Below are 12,350 nucleotides of genomic sequence, written 5' to 3' on the forward strand. Positions count from 1 at the left end.
GTGCTGCTGTAAACATAGGAGTGCATGTATCTTTTTGAATTATGGTTTTCTCTGGATATATTCCCAGGAGTGGGCTTGCAGGATCATATGGTAACACTATTTTTAGTTTTTAAGGAAACTCCATACTGTTCTCCATAGTGGCTGTACCAGTTTATTTTGCCACCAGCAGTGTGAGAGGGTTCCTTTTTCTCCACGCCCTCTCTAGCACTTATTATTTGTAGACTTTTTCATGATGACCATTCTGACTAGTGTGAGGTGACACCTCATGGTAGTTTTGATTTGCATTTCTCTATAATTAGCAATGTTGAGCATCTTTTCATGTGCCTTGTGGCCATCTGTATGTCTTCTTTAGAGAAATGTCTAGATCTTCTGCCCATTTTTTGATTGGGTTGTTTGTTATTTTACTATTGAGTTGTGTGAGCTGTTTGTATATTTTGGAGGTTAAACCCTTGTCAGTGGCATCATTTGCAAATATTTTCTCCCATTCTGTGGGTTGTCTTTTCGTTTGTTCATGGTTTCCTTTGCCATGCAAAGGATTTTAAGTTTAATTAGGTCCCATTCATTTATTTTTGTTTTTATTTCTATTACTGTAGCAGAGAGATACAAAAAGATACTGCTGCGATTTATGTCCAAGTGTTCTTCCTATGTTTTCCTCTAAAAGTTTTATAGTATCCAGTCTTACATTTAGATCTTTAGTCCATTTTGAGTTTATTTTTGTGTGTGGTGTTAGAGAATGTTCTAATTTCATTCTTTTACATGTAGCTGTCCAGTTTCACAGCACCACGTATTGAAGAGACTGTCGTTTTTCCATTGTATATTCTTGCCTCCTTTGTCATACATTAATTGACCATAGGTGTGTGGGTTTATTTCTGGGCTTTCTATCCTGTTCCATTGATCTGTATTTCTGTTTTTGTGCCAGTACCGTACTGTCTGGATGACTGTAGCTTTGTAGTATAGTCTGAAGCCAGGGAGCCTGATTCCTCTATCTCAGTTCTTCATTCGCAAGATTGTTTTGTCTATTCAGGGTCCTTTTTGTTTCCATACAAATTAAAAAACTTTTTGGTCTAGTTCTGTGAAGAATGCTGTTCATAATTTATTAGGGATTGCATTGAATGTGAAGATTGCCTTGGGTAGTATAGTCATTTTGACAATATTGATTCTTCCAGCCCAAGACACAGTGTTTCCATCTGCTTGTGTCATCCTCAATTTCTTTCATCAGTGTCTTACAGTTTTTGGAGTACAGGTCTTTTGCCTCCTTGGGTAGGTTTTTTCCTAGGTATTTTATTCTTTTTGATGTGATGGTGATGGGATTGTTTCCTTAATTTCTCTTTTTGATGTTTCATTTTTAGTGTATAGAAATGCCACAGATTTATGTGTATTAATTTTGTATCCTGTGACTTCACCAGTTTCATTGATGAGCTCTAGTAGTTTCCTGGTGGCATCTTTAGGATTTTCTGTCTATGGTATCATGTCATCTGCAAATAGTGACAGTTTTACTTCTATTCCAATTTGAATTCCTTTTATTTCTTTTTCTTCTGATTGCCATGGCTAGGACTTCTAGAACTATGTTGAATAAAAGTGGCAAGAGTGGACATCTTTGTCTTGTTGCTGATCTTAGAGGAAATGCTTTCAGGTCTTCATCATTGAGTTTGCTATTAGCTGTGGTTTTGTCATATATGGCCTTTATTATGTTAAGGTTGGTTCCCTCTATGCCCACTTTCTGGAGAGTTTTTATCATAAATGGATGTTGAATTTTATCAAAAGCTTTTTCTGCATCTATTGAGATGATCATATGGTTTTTATTCTTCAATGTGTTAATGTTGTGTATCACACTGATTGATTTGCAGATATTGAAAAATCCTTGCATCCGTGGGATAAATCCCACTTGATCACGGTATATGATCCTTTTAACCTATTGTTGGATTTGGTTTGCTAATATTTAGTTGAGAATTTTTGAATCTAAGTTCATCAGTGACATTGGCCTGTAATTTTCTTTTTTTGTGTGGTTTCTTTGTCCAGTTTTGGTATCAGGGTGATGGTGGCCTCATAGAATGAGTTCAGAAGTGTTCCTTCCTCTGAAATTATTTGGAATAGTTTCAGAAAGATAAATGTTAACTATTCTCTAAATGTTTGGTAGAATTCACCTGTGAAGCCATCTGGTCCTGAACTTCTCCTTATTGGGAGTTTTAAAATAATTGATTCAATTTCAGTGCTAGTAATATGTCTACTCATATTTTCTGTATCTACCTGGTTTGGTCTTGGGAGATTGTACTTTTCTAAAAATTTGTCCATTTCTTCTAGGTTGTCCTTTTTATTGGCATTTTATAGCTGGCAGTGTCCGTTTTATAGTTGCTTATAGTAGTCTCTTATGGTCCTTTGTATTTCTGTGGTGTTGGTTGTAATTTCTCCTTTTTCATTTCTAATTTCATTGATTTGGGCCCTCTTTTTTCTTGATGAGTCTAGCTAAGGGTTTATCAATTTTGTTTATCTTTTCAAAGAACCAGCTTTTAGTTTCATTGAGCTCTTCTATTCATTTCTTCATCTCTATTTCATTTTTTCTGCTATGATCTTTATGATTTCTTTCCTTCTACTGACTCTGGGTTTTGCTTGTTCTTCTTTATCTAGTTGCTTTAGGTGTAAGGTTAGGCTGTTTGAGATTTTTCTTGTTTCCTGAGGTAAGCTTATATCACTATAAACTTCCCTCTTAGAACTGCTTTTACTGCATCTCATGGAGTTTGGATCATCTTGTTTTCATTTTCATTTGTCCCTAGGTATTTTCTGAATTCTTCATCTCTTTAAATTCTTCAGTGATCCATTGGTTTTTCAGTAGCATATTGTTTAGCCTCCACGTGTTTGTGTTTTTTACAGTGTTTTTCTTGTAGTTGATTTCTAATCTCATAACGTTGTGGTTGGAAAAGATACTTGATATGATTTCAATTTTCTTAAATTTACCGAGACTTTCTTTGTGGCCAAAAATGTGATCTACCCTGGAGAATGCTCCATGTGCAATTAAAAAGAATGTGTATCCTGCTGCTTTCAGACGGAATGCTGTATAAATATTAAGTCCATCTGGTCTAATATGTCATTTAAGGCCTGTGTTTCCTTATTCATTTTCTGTCTAGGTGAGCTGTCCATTGATGTAAGTGGGGTGTTAAAGTCCCCCACTATTATTGTATTAGTCAGTTTCTCGTTTTATGTCTGTTAACATTTGGCTTATATATCGAGGTGCTCCTATATTCGGTCATATATATTTACAGTTGTTATATCTTCTTGGATTGATCCTTTGATCATTATGTAGTGTCCTTCTTTGTCTCTTATAACGTTTATTTTAAAGTCTATTTTGGGGACTTCCCTGGTGGTCCAATGGTAAAGAATCTGCCTTCCAATGCAGGGGACACGGGTTCAATCCCTGGTCAGGAAACCAAGATCCCACATGCCACAGGGCAGCTAAGCCCACACGCCACAACTAGAGGGAGAAAACCCACATGCCACAACTAGAGAGTAGCCCACGCACCACAACGAAGAGACTGCACGCCTCAATGAAAGATCCTGCATGCCACAACGAAGATCCCACATGCTGCAACTGAGAGCTGGTGCAGCCAAAAATAATTAACTAATTAATTAATATATATTAAAAGAAGACTTCAGAGACAGACAATTGCAATGTAAAAAAGAATCAAATAATAAAGTCTATGTTGTTTGATATGAGTATTGCTCTTCCAGGTTTTAACTGATTTTCATTTGCATGGAATACATTTTCCATCCCCTCACTTTCATTCTGCCTGTGTCTCGAGATCTGAAGTGGGTCTCTTGTAAACAGCATATATACGCGTCTTCTTTTTGTATCCATTCAGCCAGTCTGTGTCTTTTGGTTGGAGTATTTAATCCCTTTACATTTAAGGTAATTATCGATAAGTATGTTCTTACTGCCATTTTGTTAATTGTTTTGGATTTGTTTTTGTAGGTCTTTTTTCTTTTCTCCTTTGTTCTCTTCAGTAGTGATTTGATGACTCTCTTTAGTGTTGTGTTTGGATTCCTTTTTTGTTTGGGTTTTTTTTTGTGTGTGTGTATATCTATTATAGACTTTTGGTTTTCAGTTAACATGAGGTTTGATATAATGGTCTCTATACATACATGACTGTTTTAAGTTGCTGGTTTCTTAAGTTCAAATGCATTTCAAAGAGCCTACATTTGTACTCTGCTCCTCTCATGATTACCTGTTTATATATCATATTTTTGTGTGGATAATTTCTTACCTTTACTGTATGTTTGCCTTTAATGGTGAGCTTTTCCATTTCATAATTTTCTTGTTTCTACTGGTGGCCTTTTCCACCTAGAGAAGTTCCTTTAGCATTTGTTTTTTGTGTTTTTTTTTTTAATAGCCTGACGTCCTAGAGGTCATCTCAGTGTTTACATAGCTTAATGATAAGTAAATGATTTGGACACAGATTTTGCTCAGACACCTCAAATCTGGTAAGTCTTTTACCCTCTGGTGATGGGTCTGGTTGGATATGGGTTGGGGAGTTCATTTAGTGTTCAGCCAGTTATCAAGTCTGTCTTTGGTTTTTGTTTTTTTTTTTTTTAATTATTTTTTTATACAGCAGGTTCTTATTAGTTATCAATCTTATACACATCAGTGTATACATGTCAATCCCAATCGCCCAATTCATCACACCACCACCCTCACCACCCCTGCCGCTTTCCCCCCTTGGTGTCCATACATTTGTTCTCTACATTTGTGTCTCAATTTCTGCCCAGCAAACTGGTTCATCTGTACCATTTTTCTAGGTTCCACATATATGCATTAATATACGATATTTGTTTTTCGCTTTCTGACTTACTTCACTCTGTATGACAATCTCTAGATCCACGTCTCAACAAATGACCCAATTCTGTTCCTTTTTATGGCTGAGTAATATTCCATTGTATATATGTACCACATCTTCTTTATCCATTCATCTGTCGACGGGCGTTTAGGTTGCTTACATGACCTGGCTATTGTAAATAGTGCTGCAACGAATATTGGGGTGCATGTGTCTTTTTGAATTATGGTTTTCTCTGGGTATATACCCAGTAGTGGGATTGCTGGGTCATATGGTAATTGTATTTTTAGTTTTTTAAGGAACCTCCGTACTGTTCTCCATAGTGGCTGTACCAATTCACATTCCCACCAGCAGTGCAAGAGGGTTCCCTTTTCTCCACACCCTCTCCAGCATTTGTTGTTTGTAGATTTTCTGATGACGCCCATTCTAACTGGTGTGAGGTGGTACATTGTAGTTTTGATTTGCATTTTTCTAATAATAGTGATGTTGAGCAGTTTTTCATGTGCTTCGTGGCCATCTGTATGTCTTCTTTGGAGAAATGTCTATTTAGGTCTTCTGCCCATTTTTGGATTGGGTTGTTTGTTTTTTTAATATTGAGCTGCATGAGCTGTTTATATATTTTGGAGATTAATCCTTTGTCCGTTGATTCATTTGCAAATATTTTCTCCCATTCTGAGGCTTGTCTTTTCATGTTGTTTATGGTTTCCTTTGCTGTGCAAAAGCTTTGAAGTTTCATTAGGTCCCATTTGTTTATTTTTGTTTTTATTTCCGTTACTCTAGGAGGTGGATCAAAAAAGATCTTGCTGTGACTTATGATAAAGAGTGTTCTTCCTATGTTTTCCTCTGAGAGTTTTAGAGTGTCCAGTCTTACATTTAGGTTTCTAATCCATTTTGAGTTTATTTTTGTGTATGGTGTTAGTGAGTGTTCTAATTTCATTCTTTTACATGTAGCTGTCCAGTTTTCCCAGCACCACTTGTTGAAGAGACTGTCATTTCTCCATTGTATATCCTTGCCTCCTTTGTTAGTTGACCATAGGTGTGTGGGTTTATCTCTGGGCTTTCTGTCTTGTTCCATTGATCTGTGTTTCTGTTTTTGTGCCAGTACCACATTGTCTTGATTACTGTAGCTTTGTAGTATAGTCTGAAGTCAGGAAGTCTGATTCCTCCAGCTCCATTTTTTTCCCTCAAGGCTGCTTTGGCTATTCACGGTCTTTTGTGTCTCCATACAAATTTTAAGATTTTTTGATCTAGTTCTGTAAAAAATGCCATTGGTAATTTGATAGGGATTGCATTGAATCTGTAGATTGCTTTGGGTAGTATAGTCATTTTCACAAAATTGATTCTTCCAATCCAAGAACACGGTATATCTCTTCATCTGTTGGTATCATCTTTAATTTCTTTCATCAGTGTCTTAAAGTTTTCTGCATACAGGTCTTTGGTCTCCCTAGGAAGGTTTATTCCTAGGTATTTTATTTTTTTTGTTGCAGTGGTAAGTGGGAGTGTTTCCTTAATTTCTCTTTCAAATTTTTCATCATTAGTGTATAGGAATGCGGGAGATTTCTGTGCATTAATTTTGTATCCTGCAACTTTACCAAATTCATTGATTAGCTCTAGTAGTTTTCTGGAGGCATCTTTAGGATTCTCTATGTATAATATCATGTAATCTGCAAACAGTGACAGTTTTACTTCTTCTTTTCCAGTTTGTATTCCTTTTATTTCTTTTTCTTCTCTGATTGCCATGGCTAAGGCTTCCAAAACTATGTTGAATAATAGTGGTGAGAGTGGACATCCTTGTCTTGTTCCTGATCTTAGAGGAAATGCTTTCAGTTTTTCACCATTGAGAATGATGTTTGCTGTGGGTTTGTCATATATGGCCTTTATTATGTTGAGATAGGTTCCCTCTGTGCCCATTTTCTGGAGAGTTTTTATCATAAATGGTGTTGAATTTTGTCAAAAGCTTTTTCTGCATCTATTGAGATGATCATATGGTTTTTATTCTTCAGTTTGTTAATATGGTGTATCACATTGATTGATTTGTGTATATTGAGGAATCCTTGCATCCCGGGGATAAATCCCACTTGATCATGGTTTATGATCCTTTTAATGTGTTGTTGGATTCTGTTTGCTAGTATTTTGTGGAGGATGTTTGCATCTATATTCATCAGGGATATCGGTCTGTAATTTTCTTTTTTTGTAATATCTTTGTCTGGTTTTGGTATCAGGGTGATGGTGGCCTCATAGAATGAGTTTGGGAGTGTTCCTTCCTCTGCAATTTTCTGGAAGACTTTGAGAAGGATGGATGTTAGCTCTTCTCTAAATGTTCGATAGAATTCACCTGTGAAGCCATCTGGTCCTGCACTTTTGTTTGTTGTAAGATTTTTAATCACAGTTTCAATTTCATTACTTGTGATTGGTCTGGTCATATTTTCTATTTCTTCCTGGTTCAGTCTTGGATGGTTATACCTTTCTAAGAATTTGTCCATTTCTACCAGGGTGTCCATTTTATTGGCATAGAGTTGCTTGTAGTAGTCTCTTAGGATGCTTTGTATTTCTGCAGTGTCTGTTGTAACTTCTCCTTTTTCATATCTAATTTTATTGATTTTAGTCTTCTCTTTTTCTTGATGAGTCTGGCTAATGGTTTATCAATTTTATCTTCTCAGAGGACCAGCTTTTAGTTTTATTGATCTTTGCTATTTTCTTTGCTTCTATTTCATTTACTTCTACTCTGATCTTTATGATTTCTTTCCTTCTGCTAACTTTGGGTTTTGTTTGTTCTTCTTTCTCTAGTTCCTTCAGGTGTAAGGTTAGATTGTTTATTTGAGATTTTTCTTGTTTCTTGAGGTAGGCTTGTATAGCTATAAACTTCCCTCTTAGAATTGCTTTTGCCGCATCCCATAGGTTTTGGATCGTCGTGTTTTCATTGTTATTTGTCTCTAGGTAGTTTTTTTTTTTTTTTTTTTTTTTTTTGCGGTACGCGGGCCTCTCACTGTTGTGGCCTCTCCCGTTGCAGAGCACAGGCTCCGGACACGCAGGCTCAGCGGCCATGGCTCACGGGCCTAGCCACTCCGTGGCATGTGGGATCTTCCCAGACTGGGGCACGAACCCGTGTCCCCTGCATCGGCAGGCGGACTCTCAACCACTGCGCCACCAGGGAAGTCCTCTAGGTAGTTTTTTATTTCCTCATTGATTTCTTCAGTGATCTCTTGGTTATTTAGTAATGTATTGTTTAGCCTCCATGTGTTTGTGTTTTTTACGTTTTTTTCCCTGTAATTCACTTCTAATCTCATAGTGTTGTGGTCAGAAAAGATGCTTGATATGATTTCAATTTTCTTAAATTTATTGAGGCTTGATTTGTGACCCAAGATGTGATCTATCCTGGAGAATGTTCCATGCACACTTGAGAAGAAAGTGTAATCTGCTGTTTTTGGATGGAATGTCCTATAAATATCAATTAAATCTATCTGGTCTGTTGTGTCATTTAAAGCTTCTGTTTCCTTATTTATTTTCATTTTGGATGATCTGTCCATTGGTGTAAGTGAGGTGTTAAAGTCCCCACTATTATTGTGTCACTGTCAGTTTCCTCTTTTATAGCTGTTAGCAGTTGCCTTATGTATTGAGGTGCTCCTATGTTGGATGCATATATATTTATAATTGTTATATCTTCTTGGATTGATCCTTTGATCATTATGTAGTGTCCTTCCTTGTTTTTTGTAACATTCTTTATTTTAAAGTCTGTTTTCTCTGATATGAGAATTGCTACTCCAGCTTTCTTTTGATTTCCATTTCCATGGAATATCTTTTTCCATCCCCTCACTTTCAGTCTGTATTTGTCCCTAGGTCTGAAGTGGCTCTCTTGTAGACAGCATATATATGGGTCTCGTTTTTGTACCCATTCAGCAAGCCTGTGTCTTTTTGTTGGAGCATTTAATCCATTCACATTTAAGGTAATTATCAATATGTATGTTCCTATGACCATTTTCTTAATTGTTTTGGGTTTGTTTTTGTAAGTCCTTTACTTTTCTTTTGTTTCCCACTTAGAGAAGTTCCTTTAGCAGTTGTTGTAGAGCTGGTTTGGTGGTGCTGAATTCCCTTAGCTTTTGCTTGTCTGTAAAGCTTTTGATTTCTCTGTCAAAGCTGAATGAGATCCTTGCCGGGTAGAGTAATCTCGGTTGTAGGTTCTTCCCTTTCTTCACTTTAAGTATATCATACCACTCCCTTCTGGCTTGTAGAGTTTCTGCTGAGAAATCAGCTGTCAAGCTTATGGGAGTTCCCTTGTATGTTATTTGTCGTTTTTCCCTTGCTGCTTTCAGTAATTTTTCTTTATTTTTAATTTTTGCCAAGTTGATTACTATGTGTCTTGGCGTGTTCCTCCTTGGGTTTATCCTGTATGGGACTCTCTGCGCTTCCTGGACTTGGGTGGCTATATCCTTTCCCATGTTAGGGAAGTTTTCGACTCTAATCTCTTACAGTATTTTCTCTGTTCCTTTCTGTCTCTCTTTTTCTTCTGGGACCCCTATAATGCTAATGTTGTGTTTAATATTGTCCCAGAGGTCTCTTAGGCTGTCTTTATTTCTTTTCATTCTTTTTTCTTTATTCTGTTCCATGGCAGTGAATTCCACCATTCTGTCTTCCAGGTCACTTATCTGTTCTTCTGCCTCAGTTATTCTGCTATTGATTCCTTGTGTAATTTTTATTTCAGTTATTGTATTGTTCATCTCTGTTTGTTTGTTCTTTAATTCTTCTGGGTGTTTGTTCTTTAATTCTTCTAGGTTTTTATTAAACATTTCTTGCATCTTCTCGATCTTTGCCTCCATTCTTTTTCTGAGGTCCTGGATCACCTTCACTATCATTATTCTGAATTCTTTTTCTGGAAGGTTGCCTATCTCCACTTCATTTAGTTGTTTTTCTGGGGTTTTATCTTGTTCCTTCATCTGGTATGTAGCCCTCTGCCTTTTCATGTTGTCAGTCTTTCTGTGAATGTGGTTTTTTTCCCACAGGCTGCAGGATTGTAGTTCTTCTTGCTTCTGCTGTCTGCCCTCTGGTGGATGTGGCTATCTAAGAGGCTGGTGCAAGTTTCTTGATGGGAGGGACTGGTGGTGGGTAGAGCTGACTGTTGCTCTGGTGGGTAGAGCTCAGTAAAACTTTAATCTGCTTGACTGCTGATGGGTGGGGCTGGGTTCCTTCCCTGTTGGTTGTTTGGCCTGATGCAGCCCAACACTGGAGCCTACCTGGGTCTTTGGTGGGGCTAATGGTAGACTCTGGGAGGGCTCATGCCAAGGAGTACTTCCCGGAACTTCTGCTGCGGTGTCTTTGTCCCCACAGTGGGCCACAGCCACCCCCCACCTCTGCAGGAGACCCTCCAACACTAGCAGGTAGGTCTGGTTCAGTCTCCTATGGGGTCACTGCTCCTTCCCCTGGGTCCCAATGCACACACTTCTTTGTGTTTGCCCTCCAAGAGTGGAGTCTCTGTTTCTCCCAGTCCTGTTGAAGTCCTGCAATCAAATCCCACTAGCCTTCAAAGTCTGATTCTCTAGGAATTCCTCTTCCCGTTGCTGGACCACGTGGTTGGGAAGCCCGACGTGGGGCCCAGAACCTTCACTCCAGGGGGTGGACTTCTGGTATAAGTGTTCTCCAGTTTGTGAGTCACCCACCCAGCAGTTACGGGATTTGATTTTACTGGGATTGCGCCCCTCCTACTGTCTCATTGTGTCTTCTCCTTTGTCTTTGGATGTGGGGTATCTTTTTTGGTGAGTTCCAGTGTCCTCCTGTCCATGATTGTCCAGCAGCTAGTTGTTATTCTGGTGTTCTTGCAAGAGGGAGTGATAGCACCTCCTTCTACTCTGCCATCTTGTATGGAAGTCTCTCCTTTAGCATTTGTTATGAAGCTGGTTTTGTGGTGCTGAATTTTCTTAGCTTTTGCTTGTCTGTAAAGCTTTTGATTTCTCCATCAAATCTGAATGAGAGCCTTGCTGGGTAGAGTATTCTTCGTTGTAGGTTTTTCCCTTTCATTTCTTTAAGTATATTGTGTCACTCCCTTCTGGCCTACAGAGTTTCTTATGAAACATCAGCTGATAACCTTTTGGGAATTCCCATGTATGTTATTTGTTGCTTTTCCCTTGTTGCTTTTAGTATTTTTTCTTTATCTTTCATTTTTGTCAATTATTATTATGTGTCTCAGCTTGTTCCTCCTTGGGTTAATCCTGTGTGGGACTCTCTGCGCTTCCTGGACTTGGGTGGCTGTTTCGTTTCCTATATTAGAGACGGTTTCACCTATTATCTCTTCAAATATCTTCTCAGGCCCTTTTCTCTCTCTTCTTCTGGGACCCCTATAATGCAAATGTTGGTGTGTTTGACCTTGTCTCAGAGGTTTCAAACTTGCCTCTTTTCTTTTCATTCTTTTTTTACTTTATTCTGTTCTATGGCAATGATTTCCACCACTCTGTCTTCCAGGTCACTTATCCATTATTCTGACTTATTTGTTCTGCTATTGAGTCTTTCTGGTGTGTTTTTCATTTAACTTATTGTGTTCTTGAACTCTGTTTGGCTGTCCTTTATATTTTCTCTTTGTTGAAAACTTCTTGTAACTTCTTGCTCTGGATATTCATTCTTCTCCTGATTTCCTGGATCATCTTTACAATCATTACTCTGAACTTTTTCTTGGGTAGGTTGCCTATCTCCACGTCACTTAGTTGTTCTTCTGGGGTTTTATCTTGTTCCTTAGTCTGGAACATACTCCTCTGCCGTCTCATTTTTTAAATTTCTATTTGTATTTTTATGTATATGGAAGGTTATTTATATTTCGTGACCTTGGAGAGGTGGTCCTCTGTAGGGGATGTCCTGTGCGTCCCAGTAGTACACTCCCTTCTCTGGCCCTCCCACCCAAGGGCCAGAGACCAGCTGTTCCCAGGGTAGGTCCTGAACTGCTTTTGCAGACTTGGTTCCACAGGTTGCTGGATAGTAGTTTTCTTGTTTCTGGTATCTGCCCACTGGTGGGTGGAGCTGGATCTTGGCCCTCTGGTGGGCATGGCCATGTCAAGGGGCATGTTTAGAGGTGGCTGTGGGCTCTGGGAATCTTTAGGCAGCCTGTGCTGATGGGTGGGACTGTATTCCTGCCCTGTTGGTTGTTTGGCCTGAGGCCTTCCAGGATCCTACAGGCTGTTGGGTGGGGCCAGGTCGTGGTGCCAAATTGTGGCCTCCAGAAGAGCTCATGCTGATGAATATTCCTCAGTACTTCCGCCACCAGTGTCCTTGTCCCCACAGTGAGCCCCAGCTGTCCCTGCCTCCCCTGGAGACCTTGCAAGACTGGCAGGTAGGTCTGGCCCAGGCTCCTATGAAGTCACTGTTTTTGCCCTGGATCCCAGTGAGCACAAGACCTTGTGTGTGCCCTCCAGTGGAGTCTCTTTTTCCCCCATTCCTGTGGAGTTCCTGCACTTGAACCCCGCTGGCCTTCAAAGCCAAATGCTCTGGAGGCTCCTCCCTATTTCAGACCCCCATACGGGGGAGCCTGACGTGAGGCTTAGAACTCTC

Source organism: Mesoplodon mirus (genome assembly GCF_964341445.2).
Source record: "Mesoplodon mirus genome assembly, chromosome: 3".
Classification (NCBI taxonomy): domain Eukaryota; kingdom Metazoa; phylum Chordata; class Mammalia; order Artiodactyla; family Ziphiidae; genus Mesoplodon; species Mesoplodon mirus.